The sequence below is a fragment of the Eublepharis macularius genome, chromosome 7 (assembly GCF_028583425.1).
Source record: "Eublepharis macularius isolate TG4126 chromosome 7, MPM_Emac_v1.0, whole genome shotgun sequence".
Classification (NCBI taxonomy): domain Eukaryota; kingdom Metazoa; phylum Chordata; class Lepidosauria; order Squamata; family Eublepharidae; genus Eublepharis; species Eublepharis macularius.
Genome location: NC_072796.1, coordinates 59,419,979 through 59,432,443, shown reverse-complemented (window position 1 = coordinate 59,432,443; position 12,465 = coordinate 59,419,979). Strand labels below are relative to the sequence as shown.

The window sequence follows — 12,465 nt, the reverse complement described above, 5'->3', positions numbered from 1 at the left end:
GACATTGACATGAGGTGGAGGACCACACCTCCCCTCGAGCCATCAGGCCACTCCTTGTCTGGGCGCTGCAAATCTGTATACCTGTAAGGAAAACAGCACACCCTGTGAGTGAAAGTTATCATCCACCAGGTGAATGACCCAGACATGAGGTGGAGGACCGCACCTCCCCTCAAGCCATCACCCTGCCTGGGTGCTAGAAGTCTGTAAGCCTGTAAGGAAAATGGCAGGCCCAGTGGGAAGAGGTCATTATCCTGCAGGTGAATGACCAGGAGTAAGATGGAGGACCACACCTCTCCTCGAGCCAACAGACCACTACTTGTCCGGGCACTGCAAGTCTGTGGGATCCAGTAAAGAAAGAGGGGCCAGGCAATGATCTGCCGTAGCCTACACCTCCTCAGGTGCATGACTAGATATGCAGAGGGGAGCAGTTATCTCACCACAGTGGCAGCAGCCTGGCCAACACAGTTCTAGTTGGCCCCGTGACTTGATAACTGCCATTAACAAAACCAAGCTAATTCCCAACTGGCATCCTCTAGGCTCGAATGACTGCCCGAGCAACCCCATGCTGGGCCAGCAGATGAGGGACTTCACCCTCCTTTGGCAATACACTGCACCCACCAAAAAAGACATGATGAGTAAGACATTCTACAACACCAGCCTCAGGCTAACTCTGAACAATCACTGTTGGCTGGCATCAGACAACCTGATGAATAACAGCCTGAGGTCCATGGCTGTGGCCCTAAAGGCTGCCCCATACAAACTGGGTACTGAGAGAGAGCTGCCAGGCCATGTGGGGTATCACTATCTCTGAAACACCAGCCGGGGGTGGTGAGGGAGTGTCCTACATGTCAGGGAAGTGGCCACACCCTGTTGCAGGGTCTCCCTTTGCTACCCAAGGGGGACATGGCCCCAGCCCCCTTGGCCTTCATGACCACCCTTTGGGTTTGACCCAGTTGCCACTGAGACCTGCCAACTTCATGCCATGCGCCGGAAAGGCTACCCCTGACCACTCCATAAGGGATTAGCCATAGGAAAACTGAGCAGACAATGGAAACAGAGATGTATGAAAGCTGGGTGTTACTTGCTCATTGAGGAAAAGATCTGATTCAGATCAAGGCAAAACCAGAGGCAGGGTGCCCAGTTGGAGGAGCCCAGCCTGTATTAGATTGGCCCCTGAATGAAAACCCAACAGCAAGAGCCCCAGGCGGGGCTAGGAAGAGGCAAAATGCCAACCCAGAGCTGCCGGAGGCCTTACCAACCGCTGTACCACCCAGACCTCATGGCCAGTCAAGACTGTGTGCGTGTAGGGCAAGACTGCCCTGGGAGGTTCCTATGCCAAACAGGCCTTTTGGGGATCATGCTTCTGTCCCATGAGAGGACAGCACTTGAGCTTCTGACCACATAGGCTCAGATGCCTCACCAATGGGTAGGAAGCCCTGGCATGTATAGCCTAAACATGTTAATAATGTCACAAAATTAACAGTTGATTCATATACTGCCCTCCAGGACACACACTGCCCACTGAGAGAGTTTAAAAAGTGTAACTGGGCATAACGTGCCAGGGGTGAGGGGACCAGGCCTGATCAGCAAGGCTGCATGGCAAGACATACCCCAGCCAGGGCCCATGGGCCCACCCTCGTTGCCCACAGGCTCCCTGCTACAGATACCAGCCCAGTTTACTCCACAAACTCGGTACCTGACAGCACATTCGCATGGCAGTCCCACACCCTATGGTCTGGGATACACTTCCCATGCAAAACATAACAAATGCCCCCATTATCTCCTTAACTGGTGGTTGCACTCTACTGTTACCAGCACAAGCTCTAACTATAAATCTCCTTCAGCCATATCAATGTCATCTTCCCCCATCATCTCACAAGAGGCTGTGTGCCAGACTGGTTGCCACCGAGGGTGCTGGACAATCCCCTTCTGCCAGATAGACTTCATCAATCCACTGCAACAGTCCCAGGACCGGCTTATGGCAGACTAGCGCATCTCAGCTGCTGCCCATCACTTACAGTAATCTTGTCAATCAGATCCACTGTCTCCTCTGCATGACTGGATTACCACAGCCTAGGCCAGATCCACTACTGGCTGTCAATTGTGCGAATCTGGTAGAAAGATCAGACCACATCTTAGACTTCTGTGCTCTGCATGACAGCCCTGCAGATGCAACAACACAGCATGCCTTTAGGTGGCATGAGTGACATGAATGACAAAACCTAAAAACAACCCTTTAGGCCTACAAAGGCTGCAAAATTGAGCTGGGGAAGGCAGGGCAGCAGGTGGTTTAACTAGCCACGACCCTGGGACTATAGAACCTTGTTAAGCTAGCAGAAATAATATGTGAGGCAATTCACCATTCAGATGACTGCAAGCCTCCTCCCCTGCCCCCACTAGCCTCAGACAAGCCTTCTCTGCTGTTGCTGTAAGTACTGTCTCCAGACAAAGTAGAACAATGGGGTGGGGGAAGTCTAGGCAGGCTGGAGGCCTGCGGGGGCTGGGCCTAAGCCTGCTTCAGCCCTCCTGACTGATAGACAGTGATAACCCAATATTTTCTTCATCCCTTTGGCCTCATCATCATCCTCAAAGGATGAGTCTGCAGGTAGCTGCACAAGCCCCACCAAAATGACTGCTAATGCCAGTAAGTAGGAGGCAAATCAGGCCACACAAATGCCACACTCAAAATGGCCACTCTTGGAGCTGTGCATGTTGTAGATGCCTTCACAACATGGCGGCACTGCCAGGAAACTAAGGTCACTGGATGCCACTCTCAAAATGGCTGAACCCAACTGAATAAACTGCAAAATGGCCACTGCTGCCTGAAGGCTTAGGCCAAGCTATTGCTGCTAGAATTACTCCCTCCAAATAAGTGTAAATGACAAGGGAGGGAAAAGCCTAGATGGGAGGAAGGGGGGGGCTACCAGCATCCACCCTGCTAGGCCAGTAGTAATAAAGTATGAATTAATCTATCCCTCAGAGGGCTGCAACTCACCCTTCTGGCCTACAGCAAAGCCTATCTATTGCTGCTGCTGAAGTACTCTCTCCCAACAAAGTAAAACAGTGTTGGAGGGAGAGGAGCCTAGGTAGGCCAGAGGCCTGCAAGGGCTGGGCCTCACCCTGCTTTAGCCCTCCTGACTGATAGACAACAGGCCCCAAATGTAAATAAGAAAAAAGACTCTGCCAAACCAGTGAGCCTGGTGCTGGGCCCTGGCTCTCCTCTTGAAGTCTGAAGGTAGCAAGCATGGGAAATTCACAGCTCTCCAAGGCAGCTACTGCTGCCTAGCCCTGAGGGCCTTTAGTAAAACCAGCCTCAGAGGAGCTCGGCTGAGAGAGCTTGAGATGTGCTCTGCTCAGGCCGAGCACGCAGAGCAACTGCCAGCAGGGAGGGCGGAGCCGTCTTCTGAAGGCTTGTCTCCGCCCCCCCAGCTATATCCCCATATGCCTGGGAGATGTCTCTGCCTGCTTCTCCTTCCGAAGTGGCAAAGTACGGTCCCCAGCTCAAGCCACTGTGTGGCAGCCGGGAGTACCGCATTCTAGCCAGCTTCTACCCAGGAAAACTATGGTCATGTTGTGCAGTGATTGTCGCCAGGCCAGGTCCAGTTGAACAATGGGAAACTTGAAAAGATCTGTAGGAGCACCACATTTTCCCCAGTATCACCTTCCCTTCAGTATTTCCTTTTTCCCTCCTCCTGGAAACCCCCATATCCTCAACCTTCTCTGCTTCCTTCTCTGCTTCCTTCTCTCCATCCAACTAACCTAACTTTTATCTGCCCCCCATCTTCAGCTATGTTTATTTTTTATTTGCTTCATTTATACTCTTCCTTCCTCCACAAATCCAAAGCAGTTTACATTATTCTCCTCCTCCTCCATTATATTCTCAAAACAAAATTATGAACAAGTGCAGACTGGGAACGAAAAACCCTGGAAAAGAGCCCCTTCCCTAGCCCACTTTGGCTCCCTCCTCACAACTGCCCCAAGGAAGAAGAGAGAAAAGATGAGGCAGTATGCCTCCCCTGCTCTCCCAAAACAGGTAGGGAAGGAGGAAGAGGCAGCCTGCCTAATTAATTGGGTGGATGCTGCTTTCCTCCCTTCACTTGAGGCTCAGGTGGGCTGCACACAACTTCCTGTGCCTCAGGTAGGCCAGGCCATGCTTCCCTGTCTTCCCTGGCTTCACACAGGGCTTGAGCAGGACAGGAGCTGCCTCTCTGGCCAAATCAAGCGCTGCTTCCTCAACTTTGCCTTCTGGGTTTTACCCAGAAGTGATGGTGGAATGTAACCCATTCAGGAGGGCCCTGGAGAGCTCCTGTGCTTCCCAGCAGGCCAATTTAAGCCCCAAACAGGCCCAATTCAGCCCATTTGGGGCCCAAATCAACCCACTGTGGAGCACAGGCATGCATCATGCCACATGGGAGCACGTCCCAGGAGGTGCATTCCCCCACCTTTTCCCCCTCCAACCAGGTAAGCAGGGTCAGGTGTGGAGGGTGGGAGCAGGAGATCAACCCTAGTGAGACTGTCAACTCTAGTGAGACAGGATGCTTATCTGGTCTGATCCACCAGAGTTCTTCCTATGTTTTTATGCTATAGGCACTCCTTTTATTATTTTGAGGTCTTTATGTACCTTTTTTTGGTTTGTGTTTTTTTTAGTTAGTTTTGTAGTATAATAGCATAATAACCAAGCTTTACAAAGCTGTCTGAATAAAACGAAGCTTGTTATCTCTGTTCAGGAGTCTTGTAACGTCTTTCTTCAACTTTCTGAAGTTTCCTTTATGATTTTTACCTCAGAACACAGAGTTCCACAGCTGACCAATCAGAGAAAGGGGGGTGCAAGCAAGCAGGAGCCTTCCAGCCACCCAGGAAAGCTAGGCCCCACAGGGAGATTGGCAACCCTAGAGGAGAAGACTGGGAGGTGCATTTTACCTCAGGACACATTCAATGACTCCCAATAGCAACTGCATACTGTTTAGAATGTGGAGAGTGAGGACCAATCAGGCCACATACGCAAATGACCCCTGTGTTCCAACTGCATCGGGAGAAGGGGGTTGAGGTGTAGAATGTTGTGAGCCCCAATCAACTTGCATATGCAAATGACCTTGCAAGGCTGGCCCAATCAGGGAAGAGTGGCCGTGCTGGCAGTGGGCAGGTGCGCAAGCAGTCAGCAGCCTGCCAGCCACACAGGGATGCTGTATCCCTTTGGGAAAACACATTTTACCCCTTTTTACCCCCTTAGGGGGCAAACTTCTTAAAATCCCTCCTTAGTGCATGTTTACATCATGAAAGGAATGTTCTCCCCAAATTTCATGTTTCTAGGTCCAGGGGTTTGGGCTGGACGTTGATGAGTCAGTCAGGACACTTGTCTTTATATATATATATATATATATATATATATATTTCAGATTTTTCTACAGACCTGGATCATTTTTCAGGTTTGTAGAAAGATATGTCTTGTCAGTTCACAGCTCCAGTCTCTTGATTTAAGTATCCTCAGATTTGCCAGATTGAGAATATATACTTGATACTGATTGTACTAATCTCATACTGTGTAATCCACCTTGAGTCTCAGTGAGAAAGGCAGACTATAAATGACATAAATAAATATACCTGGCCCTACTATATATAAAACAGAACATGATCCAATACATCATTTACAAATCAATTTTTTAAAAATACTGTACTAAAGTGGTGTCACCAGCAATTTTTAATGAACATGCAAACAAAAGATTCTTCTGTTAACTTGTTTATCCTAGATGGTCACACAAACACACACCTTATATAAACATTATAGTTGGTGAGAGAAGGAACAAAAATTATCAAAGATTCATATATAGTTACAAAAAATACTTTTCTCTCATTCATTAAGACAGTCATTCCAGCACATATTGGTTTTAAAAGCCTGATGAGAATTTTTATTATTTTAGCATTTTTCATTTGAAGCTGAAGGCATGGCCTTTCTTATTTTATGTAAAATTATAGTAATTGGTTCCCGGCCTCTTTGGTAGACTGCTAAGCTTTAGATGGCAATGGCTGAATCTTTTCATTGAATCAATTATTTTAATTATGGCCATCTGATAGAGAACAATGGAGCATAAACAGAAAAAGGAGTTAAATGAAACTCCAAACAGAAATCCCCATCCCATTAAGACAAACATGCTATTAGATGAAAACCTGATCATAAGAACTATTTAGCACTTAGATTTTAATTTTGTTTCCTTGTCTTCAAATAATTAAACCTCACCAGGCACAGATAAAAGACTGTTTGTGAGCCCATACAAAGAAAATGGAAATGAAACGAAATATGAGAAAGCCAAAATGAATGCAAAATACACCACAAAGAATTACTTTAGCCAAGTAAAACAGCAAGATTTGAATCTAGTGATACCTTAGAGACCAAAAAGATTTTCAGGGTAAGAATTTTTTGAGAGTCAGAGCTTCCTCCTTCAGACACCTGGTATCTGAAGAAGGCTCTGACTCTCAAAAGCTCATATCCTGAAAATATTCATTCATTCATTCATTCATTCATTCATTCATTCATTCATTCATTCATTCATTCATTCATTCATTCATTCATTCATTCATTCATAATTTCAATTTATAAACTGCCCTGCTCCTAAATACACATGGCTCAGGGAGGTGAACAACAGAATGATAAAAACATTCATTATAATAAGATGATCTATAGTAAAAACATTATCAGGATGGCAATAATACTTCAGATTCCAAATTATATCATTGCCCCACAAGAAACAAAAGAGGGCAGGAAGAAAAAAGAAGAAGGGGAGGAAGAAGGAATGCCTGTAGGATGTTATCCATCGCTGTCCTCAACCAAAAGCCTGGTGGAACATCTTTGCCATGCAAGCCCAGTGGAACTGCATTAGGTCTTGCAGGGAACGAACATTATTCGGCAGAGAGTTCCACCAGGTGGGAGCCAAGGCAGAAAATTCACTGGCTCTGGTTGAGGATAGCCAGACTTCTTTTGGGCTGGGGACCACCAGTAGATTGTTCTCTGCAGAGCATAAGGCTCTTCAGGGAACATACCAGAGAAGACAATCCCAAAGATACACAGGTCCCTGACCACTCAAGGCCTTAAAGGTCAACACCAGGACCTTAAACCTAACTTGGTACTCCACCTGAAACCAGTGCAGCTAACATAGCAGAGACTGAATGTGTGCTATCCTTGATATTCCAGTCATAACTTATGCCAGTGCATTCTGGACCAGTTGGAGTGTCTGGATCAGCCTCAAGGGTAGGCCAGCATAGAAAGAGTTACATTAATCTAGTCTAGAGGAGACTGTTGCACAGATTACTGTGATGAGATCAGGATGAGACAGGAAGGAACCCAGTTGCCCATCTGGCATAGCTGGAAGAATGCCAGCTTGGCAACATTTTTGATCTGGGCTTCCATTGATAAGGAGGCACCCAGAACCACACTCAAACTCCTGACAGTCTGTGACTTGAACTGTCAGGGATGGGACCCCTTCAGACAAAGGCTATTTGTCGTCAAGCACAGGCTTACAATACCGACTCAGTAAAGTTTTTTTAAAAAAAAAGATCAACAAAGTTAGAATAATACCCCAAAATAGGCTGTTACACGGTAAGACCAAAAGAGGTAGCAACAGAATGCCACTGGTTACCACCTACAGCTTACAATTTCATCAGTGACCTGCAGCCCACCCTGGGTAATAATCTCTCTCTCTTAGTGGCCTTGTTTTCTTTGCTTACAAACTCCCCTCTCCCCTTTTAAAACAGCTAGAACAGCTTCTCATCAACAAAGACAGGCCACTTATCAAAGACACAAATCTTGGAATCAAACAACAAGCCTAGATCTGAACTTTGTTCCCACATATACTTGGAGTCTTGGACAATATTATTACCGGATCTAATAACATCAGCTACAGCATCTGGAGCTGGTCCACTTGGTCACCTTCCAATTTTATAAATCCCATCTTTTGTTAATAATTTCTATTTTCTTCATTGGACACAGACTGCAGTCCTTAGCCTATACAAATGGACATAAATATGACATTGAAAAATGCAGTATGCTGAATGGAGAGGGAGAAATATTATCTTCCAGTGGATACTATTGCTGATCTAAACATTACTGTTCTTTTACAGAAGAACTTCTAACACAAAAAATGTTGAATTAAAATTCATCAAAGAGTTTCACACTATCTCCCCACCATGTCTGAACAAAGACCATGGTTTTCACTATAGCTGCTAATCTCTTAGAATGACCCACCCTTGAGAATTGTTCAATAGTTAGCAATACCTTTATATGGACTATGTACTGCATGCCATATTGAATCTGCTATTATGTCTTACACTGCATTTTCGATAACTTGATTTTATATTAACCCTACCCTGATTACCCAAAACGACAGTGAGCAGTCCTCATTCACTCTGAATGGACTTATTGTAAACAACACAAGTGAAAACAATGTTGCTTCTAAATTTACAATTTAAAGACATGGGTACACATCAAGTCCAGGATCTGATAATGCACACCAAAATGAATGTAAAAATTTCCCTAACAATGTGCATCTCTAAAGGGGAGCCATGTGGATTGTTCATACACATGCAACACTGTTCTAAAATATATGTCCTCTACTGATCAATTTGTCTTCAGCTTTTTTTCCTGTTTTTGCTTCAACAGTGCTTGATCAGTCAAAACTACTTCATCCTCCATTCTTCCATCAGTCCAACTGGCCTGCCTCCATTTGCACCATGAGCTCCCAAGGCTGCCAAAACTACTACACTAAGATTGAAACTGGCAGGAACAGCTTGGTCAACCAGTTCCTCCATGCAAACTGTATCTATCTGTTCTTGGAATTTTTTTACATCTCAGATGATATGATTTGATCCAAGTTTGCATCCCTTTTAGGCATCTGAGAAGAAGCATGAACAAGCTGAGAAACTCTTGACTTTTAAGAACCTTCCTGGAGGGAGAGCTGTCCTTCAGGGTGTCAAAAAATCAGAGCAGGATGGAGGAGGAATAGAACTCTGCCATTAAATTTGCCCTTCCTCTAGTGTGCAAATCAGGCCCTGCTGGAATCGCACCAAATCACATCTCGCCATGTGGATTTTCAGATGTGTCATTTCCTGGACACAAATGATCTTTATGAGGAATTGAAACTGGTCAAGAACCTGGGGGATCATGTGACCAGTCTGAAGTATATGTGGACCAACAAGGGCAGTCTTGGAGGGGTACCTCTTCAATTGCATTACCTTGGGCAAGGCCAGCTACTAAGCTGCAAGATACTGGATCCCTCCAGTTTCCCTCAGCCAATTTGTTCAGTTGGTCAGCCCTAATTTGTTCTGTGTCTGTTAAAAACTGGCAATTAACAGCGCAATCCTATGGCCGGCCCCAACGCCGACGCGGCTGCACTGGTGGTGTGGCGGCGCCGCCGGGCCGGATCCTGTGCCAGCAAAGTGTGGCCGCAGCGGCGCCCGCAGCGGCGCAGAGATGCAATTTTGGAGAACCAGAAAGTGTTGTGGGTGGGTCTGATGCACGGCCGCCGCCAGGCGCAGCCAAAGGGCGCTGTTCCTGACAAGCGTCAGGGGGAGGGGCCAGGAAAGGCGCAGCCTATGGGCAGCACGCGATCCCGGCCAGGCCCCAGAGCAGCAGGCAAACCGCGCCCATGCTGGCAGACTGCCTCAGCTCGTGTGTCGGGCGGGGCTCGCAGTCGGGAAGGAGAGGGGTGGGCGTAGTCTGAGAAGCCTTTCCCCCGTTTGCCCAATGTAGCACCAAGTCCGTGGCGGCCGCGTCCAGAGAGGTTGGCATGGGACTGGCAAGCGCCCTGCCATGAGGAATCCAGGGCAGCAGCCAGTCTCTGGCAGCAGGGGACAGCCCCCAAGTGGCGCCGAAGGGGAGGGCTGGCCTGAGGCCGCCACCAAGAGGCAGACACAGCGGGCCTGCCCCCTCGTCCCCATCCCAAGGCAAAGAACACAGACACCCATTGCACAGAAATCAGCCTTTATTATTATATCATCCCACCTCCCCCAGCAGACGTGAGGAAGGGGAGGCGTGTAGGAGAGCCGCCTGTGCAGCAAAACACCCCACCCCACCCCCAAGGTGGCAGCGGCGGTCACCGGCAAGGCCGGCGGCCGGACCCCCTTCGCCGTCCACGGGCCCGGCCTCTCGCACGCAACTGGGCCCGAGGGAGGGGTGCCTCTGGGGCGGGTGGAGCTGCTGCAGCGGGTGGGGCCGGAGGGTCGAGGATGGCGACGAGCTGCCCGAGCAGGGCTTCGGCACGGACTTGAGAGGCACACCCCACCCCTCCCAACAACCATGGCCTGTTGGCGTGGGAGGCTGGCAACTGCTCCACAGGATTGGATGCGAGGCAGGACGCCCTGGGGTGGAAGGTGTTGGAATGACCAATGGGGCTGCTGCAGACGCCCGAGGGGCTGGACCCACTCTGGGAGGCGGCCGCTCATGGGACTGTGTTGCTGGGGCTGCGGCTGCGATGGGGGTGACCCTCCCCAGGCGCGCGAGACCTCCTGCCCGGGATATGGCATCCGCCTGCCACCACCTTGGATTCTCCACTGGTGGGGGCTAGGGTTCCCGCGAGCGGACCATTTCCCCTGCCATCTCCCACCCCCTTGCAGCGGCAGCTCGCACCACCCTCTCCCTGGCTTATCGGGTGCCAGCTACTCTCCCCACCGGGGATTGATCCCCCTCCCCGCTCACATGCCCCGCCCCAACCCTCTACCTGGCCATAGATACAGGGGGGTTAGCCGTGTTAGCCTGTGGTAGCGAATTCAAAAAGGGTCCCGTAGCACCTTTAAAACTATCCAATTTTATTGTGGCATAGGCTTCTGAGAATCAAGTTCTCTTCGGCAGATGGGTGGTACAGACACTGGTCAAATACAGAGGAGGAGGGGGGGAGGAGGAGGGAGGGAGGGGGTGTTACTGTGAGGGGAGGGAGGGGGCGGGGAGGCAGGACGGGGTGTGTCGGATACATTTGTGGCAATGTGCAGGTGGGGAGATGTGACGGGAGTGTTGGGGGAGGGGCGGAGGACGAAGTCAGACTCGCAGACACAGAAGACAGTTGTTGTACATCTCGTTTTATTGCACTGGAAAGAGCGGGCTTGCGTTTAGGCTGGCGAGGGAGGCCGCGGCGCAACGGTGCTTCCTGGGCTGCAGCCAACCGTCCGTCAGAGATGTTTGGGGAGGGCGGGGCGCGGGGGAGCAGCCATGCCCTGGACATGCCTGTGGGGGAAAAAGACACGTGTGGGCTTTGCCTCGTTCCACTGGCAAGGCAAGCCCCACACTCCGCCATCCGGGGGGGGGTTGCACATGGTCGAGGGCAGCAGCTGATGCCTGACGGTCTGGCGAGGATGCACTCAGCCTTGGGAAGCCTTTACCTTTATGGGAGGGAATGAGCTGGTCACAACAAACACCTGGCCACATGTGGTTTTCGAGGCGCCTGCCTCTGAGGCAGCCAGGGGCGGCCATGGTTGCCCCCCACCCCTGCTGGGCCTCACCCAAAGCGGCAAGTGAGCGGGTGGGTTCAGGTGAATGGGCGGTTTGCACTAATCTGCGGAATGCCCCCCACCTCCTCCTTACCTGTCAGCGCTCCGTCGGTCATCACCAGGTGGGAGCGCCAGAGTCAGGGCACCTGCAAGGAAACGGGAGAGCATGCGGTTAATTTGCAAAGTGTCATTCCCTTCTGCCACGGAAGGGTTAGTTTGTTTGTGCTTAGTTAGAAGCAACTAGCATGCATCAGTTAGCTGTGGAGTCATTCTTTCTATCACGGTAGAAAGAGAGTTAGGCAGACATTTGCACCTCTTCCCCTTTATGCGAAGTTCCCCCAGTTTTTCGCAAAGTCCCCCGAGTGCATTCTGCGCCTGCCAATGTGAATGCCCTCAGCCCGTTTCGGTTTTCAAAGGGGCAATGCCACTCAGCAGACGGGCAGAGCCTCCGGCCGAGTGCTCACTTACCTGGGGGTTTGGGCGGCGCTGGCCGGATGTTTTGTAGGGCGCGGTCGCAGGTGATTGGGTGCAGAGAGGGGGGCTCGTCCACGCCGGGCGCGCACGCTGATTGGTCCCCGGGATAGTTCTCATCCTATGCTCCTTCGGGCCATAGGGGCGGGGCGGGGCGCTCAGAGAGGGGGCTGATTTTTCGCCGTTCCATGGACGCCTATGGGCTATGCCTTCTTTTTCCGTGGCGTAGCTTTTTTGCGCCGCTGTGGGCGTTCCCGCTTCTGGAGGAGCTTAGGGAGCGGACTAACTCCGACCCCGCCTTGCTCCCCGCCCCCCCCCCGCGTCGGCGTAGGGCTCTACGCCACTCCTGCGCCGCCGCCCGGGCGCCTGTGGCTTGCACCGGTGCTGGCCCGCCGGCGGGCCAGCACTGCGTCCCAGCGCGGGCGGAAGGCCACTTACGCGGGCGTACGGGCTAGATGCGCCCTCGCAAGCCTTAGTTCGGTTCCTGTTCACTTTCCGTGCCCTTCTTAGGATTGGGCTGTTAGT

The 12,465-nt window shown here is 50.4% G+C and overlaps 1 pseudogene; it reads left to right on the top strand.

The window, feature by feature from the left end:
* Nucleotides 1-8,721: 8,721 nt before the first annotated feature.
* On the top strand, nucleotides 8,722-9,244 carry LOC129333931 (ferritin light chain-like; annotated as a pseudogene).
* Nucleotides 9,245-12,465: the final 3,221 nt, after the last annotated feature.